This window comes from Somniosus microcephalus, chromosome 7, assembly GCF_052327205.1.
Source record: "Somniosus microcephalus isolate GS21.2 chromosome 7, FLI_Smic_1.0, whole genome shotgun sequence".
In the NCBI taxonomy this organism is placed as follows: Eukaryota; Metazoa; Chordata; class Chondrichthyes; order Squaliformes; family Somniosidae; genus Somniosus; species Somniosus microcephalus.
The window spans coordinates 311,460-329,472 of record NC_140993.1 but is presented as its reverse complement, the minus strand read 5'-3'; positions in this window follow the sequence as shown (position 1 = coordinate 329,472).

Sequence of the window (18,013 nt, the reverse complement as noted above, 5' to 3'; positions counted from 1 at the left end):
CTACCCTCAGTAATCCCTTCCTTCAGGAGTCTTGCTACTTCAGATTTAATGAAGCTCCTATCCCCGGCACTGTACCGCCTGCTTTTGGTAGCGATGGGCTTACAGTCGCGGGTGAGGTTAGCGAACAAGGGGGGGCGAGACTTCAAGCGTGGAGAGGCTGCAAATGGTGCGCGGTGGGTGATTTAAAAGCTGCTGGCTGCAGACTGTGAGTGGGGGGAGGGGTCCGCCTTACGCTAATGTGACTCTTTTAAGGTGGCACTGAAAATCCAACCCCAGTAGAACGGCAGTGCAGAGATGGGGCAGGACAAGAAGTTTAAAATTTTTGTATTCTGTGCCCCTTACTGAAAGGGTCACTACACAGTAGCCACCGACATCTGCTGAATGGGATTTGGAAGCCATAGAGATCCGATGGCACGTTGGCAGGACCGGGAGAGAGTAACTGCGCACCGTGTCGGGGTGGATAAAGCTCTCCGTGCTCCCGCTGTTGAAAAGGCAGGTAGTGGCGCGGCCATTTACCGTAATGTCCATCATGGACCTGGACAGTTGGTGAGGGAGAGATTGGTCCAGCGTCACGGAGGCCAGCATATGGTCGAGTGAGTCGCTGTGGTCGTCAGACGAGCCGGTGGTTGAGTCCGGGTCACCCGCGATTGGAGTTGGAGGCGTCCAAGATGGCGGACAAAATGGCTGCGCCCATGATCCCGATCCCCACGTGGCTGGAGGTGTCCAAGTTGGCAGACAAGAAGGCTGCCCCCACGGTTCGCACGCGGCGCTGCTGGCGTTAGCGGTTTTACCTTTGCAGGCGCTGACGTAGTGTCCTTTCTTCCCGCAGCCAGAGCAGGTAGCATTTTTCGCCGGGCAGCGTGCTCTGGGGTGTTTTGCCTGGCCACAAAAGTAACATTTCGGGCCCTTGGACATCGCTGCAGCAGTTGGTGCCGGGGGTGGCGGTCCCATGACCCAAGGTTGAGGCATCCACAGTGCGGAGCGGTTAGGGGAGAATGCGTCCATATTCCGGTGGGCCGCGTCTAGCGAGAGCGCGAGGGACACTGCCTTCTTCAGGTTGATTTCGCCCTTCTCCAGCAGTCTCTGCCGGGAGTAGTCGGACTTGAGGCCCGCAACGAAAGCATCTCGGATAAGTCCCTCCGTGTGTGTCGCGGCCGATACCTCTTTACAATCGCAGGCTCGGCCGAGTATCTGTAGTGCCCGTAGGAATGCCTCCACCGATTCCCCGGACTGCTGTTTGCGGGATCTCAGGAGGTGTCTGGCATAAACCGTATTTACCGGGCGTGTGTATTGTCCTTTTAGCAGATCGATAGCCGCCGCATAGGTAGTCGCGTCCTGGATGAGCATGTAGACTTGGTGGCCCACCTTGGAGGGCACGATTTTTAGTTTGTTTCCAACTAGTGTCACGGCTGAGGCTTCCAGGTAAGCTTCGAAGCAACGCAGCCATTGTGCGAACTTGGTAGACAAACACGCCTCTTGAGGGTCTAGGTCCAGGCATGTTGGTCTGAGGGCATGCAGCAGCGCCTGCTGCTCAGCGTTTGGTGCCATCATTTGCTGCAGCGCTGGCTGCTCAGCGTTTGGTGCCGACATTTTGTTTCTTGTTAATAAAATTGAAGCGCTATTAATTACTCATAAAAGATGGAGAGTTAGGAGAGTAACCAAAAAGGCTTTTATTAACAAAGAACAGAGCATGCCTCTCGTGGTTGACTGGTTTCCAAGAAGGCAGGGGACTGCAGAGCAGTCACCTTTATACCTGTGCATGTGGGTGGAGCCAGGGGCGGAGCCAGCTGAGGCATGCATAGATACAACAGTGTGCAACAACAACAACAACAGTGAACAACAATAACAGTGGTTTACCACACTACTCGACGGGAAATGCAGAGTTGCAGGCAGATTCGAATCAACCTCGTCGCCACTCTTAGATCCGTGATTCTTTAAATAGGATGTTTCCCCAAGAACTACACGGAGGCTGTAACTTAACAATCAACAGGTGTTTACTGGAGTAGAGTAGTCTCAAGACTGAAGTACAGAAGCCTGCTCCGGCTTTATATACAGGTGTGGTCACTGCCGGTACTACAGTATACAGGAGCTGTAAAACAGTTGTCTCTTAAAGGTACATACACAACAGTATCAGCCTGGAATTTGCAAGGGAGTGATGGAATAAGATAAAAAGAATTTAAAAATGTTAGGAAATCTTTGACTAATAATGAATTTACTAACTTAATTCTGTGGTTTAGAAAAACGTTGGCGGGCTCTTGAAAATAAAAAATCGTTGGCGTTCTGACTGTTGAGGCCAGTTATTTCCGCCCTATTGATTGGCAGGTTGGTCAACGGAAAACACAAATGAAATTCATACAAAGCAACCAATCATAATTTCGCTCTCTGAGTTCCTTAAGAAGGTATAAGGAGAGCAGAAGAGCAGTAGCAGAGGAGACTTTCATTCTTTCTCTGACCGTGTGGAAATGTCTGGAAGAGGAAAAACCGGCGGTAAAGCTCGGGCCAAGGCCAAGTCCCGCTCCTCCCGGGCCGGACTGCAGTTCCCTGTGGGCCGTGTTCTCAGGCTCCTGCAAAAGGCCAACTTTGCAGAGTGTGTGGGTGCCGGAGCCCCGGTCTACATGGCTGCTGTGCTCGAGTATCTGACCGCTGAAATCCTGGAGCTGGCCGGCAACACGGCCCGCGACAACAAGAAGACCCGCATCATCCCCAGACACCTGCAGCTGGCCATCCGCAATGACGAGGAGCTCAATAAGCTGCTGGGAAAGGTGACCATCGCTCAGGGTGGGGTGCTGCCTAATATCCAGGCCATGCTGCTGCCCAAGAAAACCAGCACTGCCAGCTCCAAGAGGAAGTAAAGCGGACAAGATTCAATCTAATAACCAAAGGCTCTTTTCAGAGCCACCCACTGTATCTAGGAAAGGGTTGGTTACTGTTCTGTTCTATGGGTCACAATTTTTTTTTTTATTCATTGATGGGATGTGGGCATCGCTGGCTGGCTAGGCCTGCATATAGTGCCCATCCCTAATTGCCCTTGAGAAGATGGTGGTGAGCCACCTTCTTGAACCGCTGCAGTCCATATGGTGTAGGTACACCCACAATGCTGTTAGGGAGGGAGTTCCAGGATTTTGGCCTAGTAACAGTGAAGGAACGGTGATACAGGTCCAAGTCAGGATGGTGTGTGGCTTGGAGGGGAACATGTAGGTGGTGATGTTCCCATGCGTCTGCTGCCCTTGTCCTTCTAAGTGGTAGAGGTCGCGGATTTGGAAGGTGCTGTTGAAGGAGCTTTGGCGAGTTGCTGCAGTGCATTTGTAGATGGTACACACGGCAGCCACAGTGCGCCGGTGGTGGAGGGAGTGAATGTTGAAGGTGGTGGATGGAGTGCCAATCAAGTGGGCTGCTTTATCCTGAATGGTGTCGAGCTTCTTGAGTGTTGTTGGAGCTGCACTCATCCAGGCAAGTGGAGAGTATTCCATCACACTCCTGACTTGTGCCTTGTAGATGGTGGAAAGTCTTTGGGGAGTCAGGAGGTGAGACACTCACCGCAGAATTCCCAGCCTCTGGCCTGCTCTTGTAGGTACAGTATTTATACGGCTGGTCCAGTTCAGTTTCTGATCAATGGTAACCCACAGGATGTTGATAGTGGGGGGTTCAGCGATAGTAATGACATTGAATGTTAGGGGGAGATGGTTAGTCTCGCTTGTTGGAGATGGTCATTGCCTGGCACTTGTGTGGTGCGAATGTTACTTGCCACTTGTCAGCCCAAGTCTGAATGTTGTCCAGGTCTTGCTGCATATGGACACGGACTTCGTCAGTATCTGACGAGTCTCGAATGGTGCTGAACAATGTGTGAACATCCCCACTTCTGACCTTATGATGGAGGGAAGGTCATTGATGAAACAGCTGAAGATGGTTGGGCCAAGGACACTGTCCTGAGGAACTCCTGCAGTGATGTCATGTGATTGAGATGAATGACCTCCAACAACCACAGCCAACTTCCTTTGTGCTCGGTATGATTCCAACCAATCTCAGATCTAAATTAACATCTTAAATCTTAAATTCTACTTTGAAATTCACAGATTTGCCCATTCAGTTATCTATCCACCACTCACCTGACAATCAAACGCTGCCACACAGTAACAGAGTAACATACAATTGGTATCCTGTATGAACGAATATCCCCTCACTCACAAGCAGTACTTGTGAGTGGTCGTGCTTTTCCAATACCCACCTGTCAATCCCACACTGACACAGTACCAGAGAGTGACAGATAAAGTATCGAGTGTAGCTTCACCAGACAATTTAAAAATGTCACATTGTACTAGACAGTGTCAGATACAGTATCTATCGTTTTTCGCCAGCCAATCTGCCACTGACAATGCAGAGAGTGACAGATACAGTATCTGTTCCATATTCAGCAGTGAATCCCACATTGGCACATAGTGCCAGAGTGACAGAGGGAGTGTCTATCCCACACTCAATGATCAACCACACTGTTCACACTAGAATCGGATGAGCGCGTCCATCTGCTTTTAATGGTTGTTTGGAGTTTTCAGCTAGACCAATAAACTACTTGGCAATGGTTTTAAGCGGAACATAAACACGGTGCTGAGGTATCTGTCGAAATCAAAATGGTTTCTGCTGAATCATTGTCTCTTGCTGCAGCACTCGCTTTTAGCCAGTAGATGGCAAAGACGTCTAATAGTTTGGAGAGTGCGGATTGTGTCCACACATCCAGACCGCCGTGAGTCTGGTGTTGGCCGGGGAGCTGGCCAAGAACGCCAGCTCCAAGTAAAACTCTACAATTTACTGACAGAAATATGGAAATCACAACGGCTGCTTTAAGAGCCACCCACAGCCTCTCTGAAGGAGCCGCCAGTTTAATGCACTGATTTCGTCAGTTTAATCATTCCGGCCAAAGTCCTGTCAATCTGGTGAGGAAATTAGCAGAAAACTAGTGAAACTGCCCCAATTTAATGTCTGTCTCTGTCGAATTTAATAATTATAAATAAAATCTTTCTTTTTTGAATGTGATGGAATGTTTCAAACTTAATTTTAAAATTGATCAATTGAGGCCAATAGTTAATTCTGTTAAGGAAATGGGATTCCAATCAAGCGACCAATCCGAAGTAGCCTCAGGTTACAGCGGGTTCCGACAGTTAGAACTGGAGACATTACATTACAGTCCATCCAATGACTTTACTTAAACCCTTGAATTTCACAATCCCCGACAGTATCTGTGCAGGAAGCAAACTTCAGAAGGAGAATAATCTCACAAGTTGGCCTCTTGTCACAGCAGCTCAGTTTAACCTATTACATAGATACATAGATACATAGAAGATAGGAGCAGGAGTAGGCCATTCGGCCCTTCGTGCCTGCTCCGCCATTCGATGAGATCATGGCTGATCCTTTAATTCAGTATCCCGTCCCCGCCTTCTCTCCGTAACCCTTAACCCCTTTTGCCCGTAGAAATATATCTAATTCCCTCTTAAATATATTTAATGAGCTGGCGTACACTGCCCTCTGTGGCAATGAGTTCCACAGGTTCACCACTCTCTGAGTGAAGAAATTCCCCCTCATCTCTGTCCTAAATGGTTTAGCCCTTATCCTTAAATTATGTCCTCTAGTTCTGTTCTCACCCGCCAAGGGAAACATTCCTTCTGCATCCAGTCTGTCTAGACCTGTCAGAATTTTATACACTTCTATGAGGTCCCCTCTCAATCTTCTAAACTCCAGTGTGTACATCCCTAAACTACATAGTCTCTCCTCATAGGTCATTCCCGCCATTCCTGGTATCAGCCTGGTGAATCGCCGCTGCACCCCCTCCATGGCAAGAACATCCTTCCTCAGATGAGGCGACCAAAACTGTACACAGTACTCGAGGTGTGGTCTCACCAGTGCCCTGTACAGCTGCAGCAAGGTATCCCTGTTCCTGTATTCTAACCCTTTTGCTATGAAGGCCAGCATACCGTTTGCCTTCTTGACCGCCTGTTGCACCTGCATGCTCGCCTTCAGTGACTGGTGTACAAGAACACCCAAGTCTCTCTGTACTTCCCCCTCTCCCAATCTATTGCCATTTAAATAATAATTTGCCCTCCCGTTCCTGCACCCAAGGTGGATAACTTCGCACTTGTCCACATTATAGTGCATCTGCCATTTATCCGCCCAATCGCCCAGTCTGTCCAAATCGCTCTGGAGCTTCCTGGTCTCTTCCTCTGAGCCCACCCCCCCTCCTAGTTTAGTGTCGTCTGCAAATTTGGAAATGCTGCATCCGACTCCCTGATCCAGGTCATTAATGTAAATTGTGAACAGCTGGGGGCCCAGGACAGATCCCTGTGGTACCCCACTTGTTACTGCCTGCCATTCAGAAAATGAGCCGTTTATTCCAACTCTCTGTTTTCTATCTGACAGCCAGTTCCCTATCCACGCCAAAACTTTCCCCTTTATCCCATGAGCCTCAATTTTCCATGCTAATCTTTTATGTGGGACCTTATCGAAGGCCTTTTGGAAGTCCAGGTACACCACATCTACTGGCTCTCCCCCATCTATTCTACCAGTTACTCCCTCAAAAAATTCCAATAGATTAGTCAAGCACGATTTACCCTTTGTAAATCCATGTTGACTCTGTCCTATCCTGTCCCCATTTGCTAAGTGCTCCGCTATTTCATCCTTAATGATGGACTCCAGCATTTTGCCCACAACTGATGTAAGGCTTACAGGTCTGTAATTACCTGCTTTTTCCCTACCCCCCTTTTTGAATAGTGGGGTAACGTTAGCTACCCTCCAATCCATCGGCACTGTTCCCGAGTCTAATGAATTCTGAAAAATCATCCTTAGTGCATCCGCTATCTCTAGGGCCACCTCCTTCAGTACCCTAGGATGCATGTTATCAGGCCCTGGGGATTTGTCCACCTTCAATCCCTTTAGCTTCCTTAACACCATATCCTTAGAGATATTGATTTGCGTCAGTTCCTCCTTTGCCAATGTCCCTATTTTTCCCGATATCCCAGGGAGGTTTTTTGTGTCTTCCTTCGTAAAGACTGACCCAAAGTATGCATTTAGTTGATCTGCCATTTTCTTATTTCCCATTATATATTCCCCCGTATCTGACTGCAATGGACCAACTTTGGTTTTCACCAGTCTTTTCCTTTTGATATATTTATAAAAGCTTTTGGAGTTAGTTTTTATATTTTCCGCCAGCTTGTTTTCGTAAGCTATTTTGCCCCTCTTGATCATGCCCTTTGCCCTCCTTTGCTCTATCTTAAACTGTTCCCAATCTTCCGCTCTGGCGCTTTTTTTGGCACCTATTGTGAGGTGGAAAGCTCCGGTTCGCCGTCACACCATCTGTCTGATATATAAAAGCTGAATGGAAACAGAACACTGAGCGCATGGACTCCCAGGAAGACTAAAAGAGCATTTCACTGTGAGGGGAGAATACAGGGTCCGGCCCAAAGAGTCACTTGTAACCCCATAATAATCCTTATAATTCTGAAGCTATTCCCCACCCCAATATATCCCCGCTCCCGGTCCCAGGGCGCTGCTCTCTCTGTGAGGCGGTGGGTGGCTCTGAGAAGAGCCTTTGTTTTGTGCCTGGATGTTGTCACTTTTCGGTGGCGCTTGGCTCCGACTTTTCCCAGTCCTTTGCCTCCTTTACCTCCTCCAGGCCGGACAATTCTTTACAGGAATATCAACTGAATGATAAACTCTCGCCGTCCTGATGAATTTATGAAGCCAGCCCGGATCTGGTCGAGAAAGGCAGAGTGTGAGAGAGGCTGGGACGAGACAGAATCAGAGTGATAGACAGAGCAGAGACAGCGTCCTCTGAGCTTCAGCTCCGCCTCCAGCTTTCATGCTTCAGCATTAAAATAGTTTCCTGCACCTCCCCCTCTCCCCCACAGTGTTTAAAGTGACAGGAAGGGACCACGTGAGCTCCCCTCCCCCAGCTCTGCCAGCGGGGGCCGTTTCCTCTGTGCTCGGCTGATGATCGCTGAACACATCAGGGAGCGGAGATATCACGGGCCCGAGTAAGGGAGCAAACAGCAGCCTCCTCACAGCAGCACATCGCATTGAGACTGTGTCCGCAGATGGGCTTTGAGTCGGGGTAAGTTCATCGGAAGCTGGGGATTGTTTGTAAGAGACAGATTGGAACAGGAACTAGTTCCGGAACATGGAGTGAGTGGGGGAAGGGAGAGGCCATTCTCGGGCTGTGTGTGTACAGTGTAAGATAACTTAGAAAGTAAATCACCTCGCTCTTTCAAATCATTGCTGCTTTCTCCAGATCAGTCGTGAATGCTCCTGATTCAGTTCCAATCTCACCGTGTGTGTTATTATTTTTCAGTGAACAGGGAAACAGCCTGACAGTGAGGATGTGCGGAGATTCACAACCTGCATCGATTGCAGGCAGCAGGTGAGAAATGTGAAATAACACAATTCAAAAATCGGTTATTTCCTTTGGGTGCGTTGAGTTCTCCAGAACCGTGTTGCTGGTGATCGAGAGATACATTGTCGCTCCCTCAGATATATCAGTATCCGGGCTCTGAGACATTCTGTTAACTATTCAGGCAGCTCCATCGCACACACAGTAAGTAGACTATCACTCACAGAGCGCAGAGACACAGAACTGGCCTCTATCCTATTATAACAGGCAGCAGAAGCACTCAGCCCCACAGTGATCCGAATTTCCAGTGTTACATTATGAATCTCACAGTAACTTGCAGTAGTTGAATAAGATGCTGTTTCAATGCCCAAACACATTGCACTGATAGGCATATCCATTTTCACTCCCTTACACATACGAACAGATAGACACTGATATGGTGTCAGTCGTCGCTGCTGGCTGGAAGCGGACAGTCATCCCGAATAACTAAAGTGTGGAGATGCCGGAGTTGGACTGGGGTGGACAAATGTCAGAAGTCACACAACACCAGGTTATAGTCCAACAGCTTTATTTGAAATCACAAGCTTTCGGAGCGCTGCTCCTTCGTCAGGTGAAGTGGAGAAATGCATAAAGACACAGCTTATGTAGCCAGAGAATAATGTCATACGTTTACAGGTAATCGAATAACTAAAATACAAGACCAGAGAGTCGGAGGTAATGGACTGAAACAAACCTCCTCCTGAGACAGTCACAGATAATCTCAAACGAGCATTGGCCTACACAAGGTGGAGAAGGAATGGAATCCAATAGTTACACAGAGCAAGATTAGTACAATACAAGAGACTGTCAATTACATAATAATTCTCATACTCACATACATTACCAGTATAAGAGATACAGAATCAATCCCACACTCACAACCAGTAGCAGAAATGATAGCTACAGAATAAAGCCCACACTCACAAAGCAGTGACAGACAGGTACAAAGTAAAATCTACAATCACACCAGAAACTGACAGGTACAGACAAAAGACTAGAAACTGAGTTAGAGTAAAATCCACACACACATCCTAGAGACAGAATGCTAGAGAGTAAAACCCACATTCACAAACAGGTTCACAGCTATAGATAAAATCAAAACACAATTAAAAGAGACTGACAGATACAGGGTGAAACTTGCACTCACATCCCAGAGAGTGACCGGTACAGGGTGAAACCCACACACACACAAGATTAGACGGGAAGAGACAGACTAAAGTCCACACTCCCATACCAGAAACAGACAGCGACTGATTAAACCTTACACATATAATAGAAACTACCAGATACAGCATAAATCCCCACTCACGTACTTGAAACTGACATTTACAGAGATCACACCACACTCACATACAAGAGGCAGAATGGTACAGAGTGAAACACACACTCACACAACAGAAGCTGACAGATAAAGAATAAAACCCCAGAGACTGACAAATACAGAATAAAGCCCACATCCAAATTATAGACTCTGAATGATAAACGGGACAACAAATCTCAGGCACCAGAGAATAACAGCTAGAGATTAATGCCATTACTCACAAACCAGTGACTTACAGATGCAGAATAAATTCCACACTCCCATCCCAGAAACTGACAGGTACTGAACAAAACCCTTACTCTTACAATAGAAATTGAAAGTTGCAGCATAAAACTCACACTCACATATCAGAGACTGTCAGATACAGAGTAAAACTCACACTCACATACCAGAGACTGTCAGATACAGAGTGAAACTCACACTCATATAACAGAGACTGTCAGATACAGAGTAAAACTCGCACTCACATACCAGAGACTGTCAGATACAGAGTGAAACTCACACTCATATAAGAGAGACTGTCAGATACAGAGTAAAACTCACACTCATATAACAGAGACTGTCAGATACAGAATGAAACTCACACTCATATAACAGAGACTGTCAGATACAGAGTGAAACTCACACTCACATACCAGAGACTGTCAGATACAGAGTGAAACTCACACTAACATATCAGAGACTGTCAGATACAGAGTGAAACTCGCACTCATATACCAGAGACTGTCAGATACAGAGTGAAACTCACATACCAGAAGATCACAGGTGCAAAATAAATGCAAGATTTGCATACCAGAAACTGAAGATAGTGAAACAACACAACACTCACATTCAAGAGACTGACAGATGCAGAATATAATCCACAAACACATCCAAGAGACAGTCAGCTATAAGAAAATAAGAAATAGTTATAAAGCCGCTCAAGCCTGCTCCGATATTCAATAAGATCATGGCTGAACTTCTGCCACAACTCCAATTTCCCACCCTCTCCCTAAATCCCTTGATTCCCTTAGTGCCCAAAAATCTATGATCTCAGTCTTGAATACACTCATCGACTGAGCATCCACAGCCCCATGCAGTAGAGAATTCCAAAGATTCACTACCTTCTGAGTGGATACATTTCTCATCAACTCATTCCTAATTGTCCAATGCCTTGTCACGAGTCTATGACTTCTGGTTCTAGGCTCTCCTGCCAGGGGAAACAGCCTCGCAGCATTTATCCCTGTCAAACACTCTATAATTTGAAATGTTTCAATGAGATCACCTCTCATTCTTCTAAACTCCACAGAATATATGCCCATTATAATCAATCTCTCCTCATAGAACAGCCTAGGAATCAATCTCGTGAACACTTGATACACCCCATCTAGAGCATGTAAACCCTGCCTTAGATAAGGAGACCAAAATATGCAAAGTGCTCCAGTTATGGTATAACCAAAGGCCTATAAAATTGCAGCACACATAGTTATACTTTTACTGCAACCCCTTTGCAATAAATGCAAACATTCCTTTTACCATTCTAATTGTACCTGCATGTTAACTTTCTGTGATTCGTGTAAAAGGACACTCCAATCCCTCTGAATAGGGACAGAGAAAAACCCAGACTCATATATCAGAGACAGTCATGAATAGAGTAAAATCCTCAATCATATAACAGAAACTGACAGATACATAATACAACATAGCCACACATACCGGAAAACAACAGGTTCAAAATAAAGCCCATATTCACATACTAGACACTGACTGTTACAAAGAAAAACCCACACTCACACCCCAGACACAGAGAGGTACAGAGTAAAACGCACACACACGTGGCACAAACTGAATATTCCGGACAAAAACCCACACTCACATCCCAGAGATATAAGCATTAGAAGCAGGAGTAGGTCAAATGGCCCCTCAAGGATCACAGATATAGAATAAAGCCACACTCACACACCAGAGACTGTCAGGTACAGAATGACCACCCACACTTCCATGACAGAAACTGACAGGTAAAGATTAAAACCTGGCACTCAGAAACCACAATCTGACAGATGTAGAGTGAAGCCCACCCTCGCACACCAAAGACAAACAGATAGAGAGTAAAATGCGTAAACACATCTCAGAGTATTACAGATATAGATTAAAACCCACACACACATTCCTGAGTATGATAGATACAGAGTAAAACCCAAAAATACATCTCAGAGTATGACAGATACAGAGAAAAACACACATTCACATCCCAGAGTATGACGTATAGAGTGAACCCCCCACCGCACATCCCAGATTGTGACATTTACAGAGTAATACCCTGACACACATCCCAAAGTATAACATTGCAGAGTAAAACACACACTCACATCCCAGAGTGTGACAGATATAGAGTAAACCCCCCACCACACAACTAAGATTGTGACATTTACAGAGTAATACCCTGACACACATCCCAAAGTATAACATTACAGAGTAAAACACACACTCACATCCCAGAGTATGACATATACAGAGTAAACACCCCACCATACACCACAGATAACGACATTTACAGGGAAAAACCTAACACACATCCCATAATATAACATTTGCAGAGTAAAACCCACACTCAACTCACAGAGACAGACAGATACACGGTAAAACCCACACTCACACGAAAGACTGAGAGATAAATAGTAAGTCCCACATTCACATACCATAGACGAAGAGATAAAGAGTAAAACTGACACACACATTCCAGAAACTAGTAGGTATTAATTCAAATACTCACACATTCAACAGAGACTAAAAAGTACATATTCCAACCCACTCGCATATACAAGAAACAAAAATGTACAAAATAAAGCCCGTCCTAACAAACCAGACACTGAGAGGTACAAAGAAAAACACACACTCAGATATCAGAAACTGACAGACAGAATAATCTCACACTCACTCACCTGTGACTGACTGATACAGAAGAAACCCACACTCAATTACCAGAAGCTGACAGGTACATAAAAAAACACAACATTGCATAACAGAAAAAGAAGATAGTGAAAAAGACACTCACATAGTAGAGTTTGACAGATAAAGACAAAAACCCACACTCACGAACCAGAAACTTACAGATTCAGAGTAAACACTTTTTCAATAGCAGAAATTGACAGGTAGAAAGGAAAACCCACTCTCATCTATCAGAAACTGACTGGTTCTGAATAAAAGCAGTACTAGCATACAAGAGATCGATGGGTACAGAATAGAACCCACATTTACAAACCAAAGACTGACAGAAACAGAATAAAACCCATTCTCACAGAACAGTAATTGGAAGATGCAGAATAAATCCCACACTCACATATCAGTGACTGACTGGTAGAGTAAAACCTAAAATTCACATATCAGAAACTGACAGTTACAGTGAAAAACCCACATTCTCTCATCAGAAACTGACAGGTACAGAGTGAAACCCACATTCACCATCCAGAGACTGACAGGGGCAGGTTGAATCACACACTGACACAGAGTATCGGAGGGTGACAGACACAGAATGAGTCCCCCACACACATGCAATACCAGAAAATAATAGAGATACAATGAATCCCACACTGACACCGATTATTAAAGACTGACTGGTACAGAATGAATCTCACTCTCACACAAAGTACAGAGATTGACAGAGAATGTACCTCACTGTCACATTTAGTACTAGACACTGACAAATACAGAATCAAATACACAATGACAAGAGTATCAGAGACATATATACAGAATGATTCTCACTCTCACACAAAGTACCAAAGACTGACAGACACATAATTAATACTGAATGCACCTCATTGTCACATACTGGGTCAGAAACTGATAATCCAGAATTAATCAAACTCTGGCAAAGTGTATCAAAGTCTAAGAGATAAAGATTGTATAGAACAATCACATACGATACCAAAGATTAACAGACAGAAAATAAATCTATCTCTCCCATAGTGTATCAGAGACAGACAGTTATATAATGATTCCCAAATTCTTATGCCGTGCCAGAGCTGACTGATATAGAATACAGCTCAGTCTCAAATACAGTATCAGAGACTGACAGACACAGAATGATCCTCAGACAAACAGTATCAGAGTCAGACAGGTACAGAATGAATCCCACAATCATATACAGTACCAGAAAATGATAGAGACACAATGGTCCCCACTCTGATGCAGAGAATTAAAGACTGACTGATACAGAATGGATCTCACTCTCAAACATAATACCAGAGACTGAGAGATACAGAATGTATCTCAATGTCACATGGAGTATCAGGCACTGACTAACACAGAATCAATCCCACACTGACACAGATTAACACGGACTGACAGGTATAGAATAAATCTCATGCTCTCATACGGTATCAGAGATTGACAGATATCTCACACTCACATACAGTACCAGATAGCGACAGAGACAGAATTAATCTAACTCTCACATACAGTATCAGAGACTGACAGGTACAGAATAAATCCCAAACTGACAGATATGGAATAAATCTCAATCTCACATACAGTATATCAGATTGGCAGACAGTGAGAATGAATCTCACACTGACACAGCGTATCAGACGGTAACAGACCCAGAATTAATACAGACTGGCATGCAGTACAGGAAAATGATAGAGACACCGTTAACCCCACATTAAAGGCTGATTGTTATAGAATGAATCTCCCTCTCATATGCAGCACCAGAGATTGACAGATATATAATTACTCTAACAATCACATACAGAACAGAGGCTGACAGAGAGAGAATGAATCTTACAGTAACACAGAGCATCATAGGGCCTGGCAGATACAGAGTGAGTCCACAATCACATGCAGTACAATCGATTTACAGATAGATTCAGTCCCACACTCTTATACAGATGCAGATACTAGCAGAAATGGAATTAATTTCAAACTAACATCAAGTGCATGAGTCTGATAGATGCAGGACAAATCCCACATTCATAAACCGAGTAAGTAGCAGATACATGCGGAATTCTTCGGTGAAAGACAGTACGATAGACTGATAGATTCAGCACTAATACGACACTAACCTGCAGTCCCAGAGACTGACAAATACAGAATGAATCTCACACTCACACTCAGTACCAGAGACTGACATCTTAGACTTAGACTTGCACAACGTCCCACTGAATGACAGACACAGAATGAATCCCACACTACACTCAGTACCAGAGACTGACAGATCCAGAATTAATCTTAGACATGCACACTATCCCAGTGAATGACAGATAAAGACTGAATCTCAAACTCGCATATCCCAGTGACAGACAGATACAGAATTAATATCACACACACGTACAGTACCAGAGAATGACAGATTTCGAATGAATCCCATCACTGACACACGGTACCAGAGTCTGACGGATACAGATGGAATCCCACACTGACACATGGTATCAGTGACGGACAGGAAACGAATGGATCCCACACTCACATACTGTAACAGAGATTGAGATTGAGAATGATTCCCACTCTTACATAAATCACCAGAGACTGAATAATACAGAACTATTCCAATACACACACTCACAGTACTAGAGACTATCAGATATTGAACTAAAGTGGCGGAGACCACACCGCAAGACGTGAATATAGTGCACTGGTTGGAAGAAGTGCATCTAAATTGCTGTCTCGTCCGGAACCAGCATGGTGGCATAGTGGTTAGCACTGTTGCCTCACAGCGCCAGGGACCCGGGTTCGAATCCGGCCTCGGGCGACTGTCTGTGTGGAGTTTGCACATTCTCCCCGTGTTTGCGTGGGTTTCCTCCGGGTGCTCCGGTTTCCTCCCACAGTCCAAAGATGTGCGGGTTAGGTTGATTGGCTATGATAAATTGACCCTTAGTGTTAGGGGGATTAAATACGTGGGGTTACGGGGATAGGGTGGGAATATGTGTTGGTGTAGGGGTTACGGGGATTGGGTGGGATATGTGTCGGTGCAGGCTCGATGGGCCAAAATGGCCTCTATCTGCACTGTGGGGTTTCTGTGATTCTGTGAAGTGCTTGGGACCCTGGATAATGGTCTGGGAAATGGTGAATGGACAGATGCTCTTGCAATGACCTTTCTGACTGCAGGGGGCGTGCTGGTGACAACAACTCAATCTGATTGGATACATAAAGAAGCCAATCAGAGAGATGCAGAACAATGCAATTTCACATCACTCTTCACCAGCCAATCACAACCATTGCCTTCACCCATCCCTCATTAGCATAGGACTGTGGGGGCAGCCTATTTATTCCGAGCGCGGAGCGGATTTGCGTCATTTTGTTCCTGAATTCGAGTTTGAGAATGGTTGATGAAAAGAAAACAGTTGCCAAGAAGGGCGCCAAGAAAACGGTCACTAAACCGGCAGCGAAGGGCGGCAAGAAGCGCAGAAAGTCGAGGAAGGAGAGTTACTCCATCTACATTTACAAAGTGATGAAGCAGGTTCACCCCGACACCGGCATCTCCTCAAAGGCCATGGGCATCATGAACTCTTTTGTGAACGATATTTTCGAGCGCAGCGCGGGTGAGGCTTCCCGCCTGGCCCATTACAACAAGCGGCACACCATCAGCTCCCGGGAGATCCAGACCGCCGTGCGCCTGCTGCTGCCCGGGGAACTGGCCAAGCACGCCGTGTCGGAAGGGACAAAGGCGGTGACCAAATACACCAGCTCCAAGTAAAACTGCACGCTGTCCTGAAACAACAACCCCAAAGCACAACGGCTCTTTTAAGAGCCACCCACAACCTCTCTGAAAGAGCTACACAAACGCATCTCCCTTTAGGCTCAATTTACTGTAATTATTTCCGTAACAAGAGTGTTTGAGAACGTTTGAAGTTCCAGCTGTAGATTTAGCTTTGTCTTTTCAGATAAGCAGTTTCACTGACCTGATCGACCTTAGTGTCGCTGTTGTATTTCCCGTCCAGTAAACTACAAACACGGTCCTTATCGCTCTTTCACTTTACTCTCAGACCCGTTCACTTGCAGCGCCTTCCGACGAATTAAAAGCTTGTTTTCGAGAGGAGACTCTGATTTCATTCACCTCAATCTCTATAAAAACATTTTCATTTTTTGAATGCCAGTTGTGGTCAATCATTTTATTAACCCGAGAATTCCTGCATTGTAACGACCCTGAATGGGGGTTCTTAGAGACCAGAACGGGGTCAGTTTGATCACTCTGTCCATCTTCTCTTCTCACAGCAGGACACCCAGATCTAGTTTCACTCCTGCAGCAGCGCCCGTGCAAAGGATCGATCGATAATCTGAATCCTCACTTTTACAAAGATTGAGCAGGAATGTGTCCCGTTACAGAATCAATGGGGATTTAATCCCGCCCCTGAAGTTTCGATATTGAACCCGGAATTAATCCTGATTGTAACAGCCTAGAATTTGCACGGATGAGATGGAATAAGACACAAGGAATTATTTGGAACTCCTTGGCTATGAGTAAATTTGTTCAGGAAAATATTGGCGGGCTTTTTGAAATTAAAAAATCGTTGGCGGTCTGACTGTTGAGGCAGTTATTTCCGCCCTGTTTTGATTGGCGGGAAAAGCAGACTGTGATTGGTTACCGCAAAGCACCAATGAAATTCACCACAGAGCGACCAATCACAAGTACGCTCTCTGCATTCCTCCAGAAGGAATAAGAAGGGCAGATATGGGAGGAGATTTTCATTCTTTCTTTCAAGGAGTGAATTGTGGAAATTTCTGGAAGAGGAAAAACCGGAGGTAAAGCTCGGGCCAAGGCCAAGTCTCGCTCATCCCGGGCCGGACTGCAGTTCCCTGTGGGCCGTGTTCACAGGCTCCTGCGAAAGGGCAACTACGCTGAGCGTGTGGGTGCCGGAGCCCCGGTCTATATGGATGCTGTGCTCGAGTATCTGACCGCTGAAATCCTGGAGCTGGCCGGCAACGCGGCCCGCGACAACAAGAAGACCCGCATCATCCCCAGACACCTGCAGCTGGCCATCCGCAATGAGAGGAGCTCAACAAGCTGCTGGGAAAGGTGACCATCGCTCAGGGCGGGGTGCTGACTAATATCCAGGCCGTGCTGCTGCCCAAGAAAACCAGCACTGCCAGCTCCAAGAGCAAGTAAAGCGGACAAGATTCAATCTAATAACCCAAAGGCTCTTTTCAGAGCCACCCACTTTATCTGTGAATGCTGGTTACTGTTCAAACATTTTCGGCTATAAACAGGACACTGTCGAGCATGTAGAAACCTAGATCTACAAACACTGGCGGGCTTGCTGTGAGCGAATATTCAGATCGGTGATTCAATATAGAGAAGGTCTGGC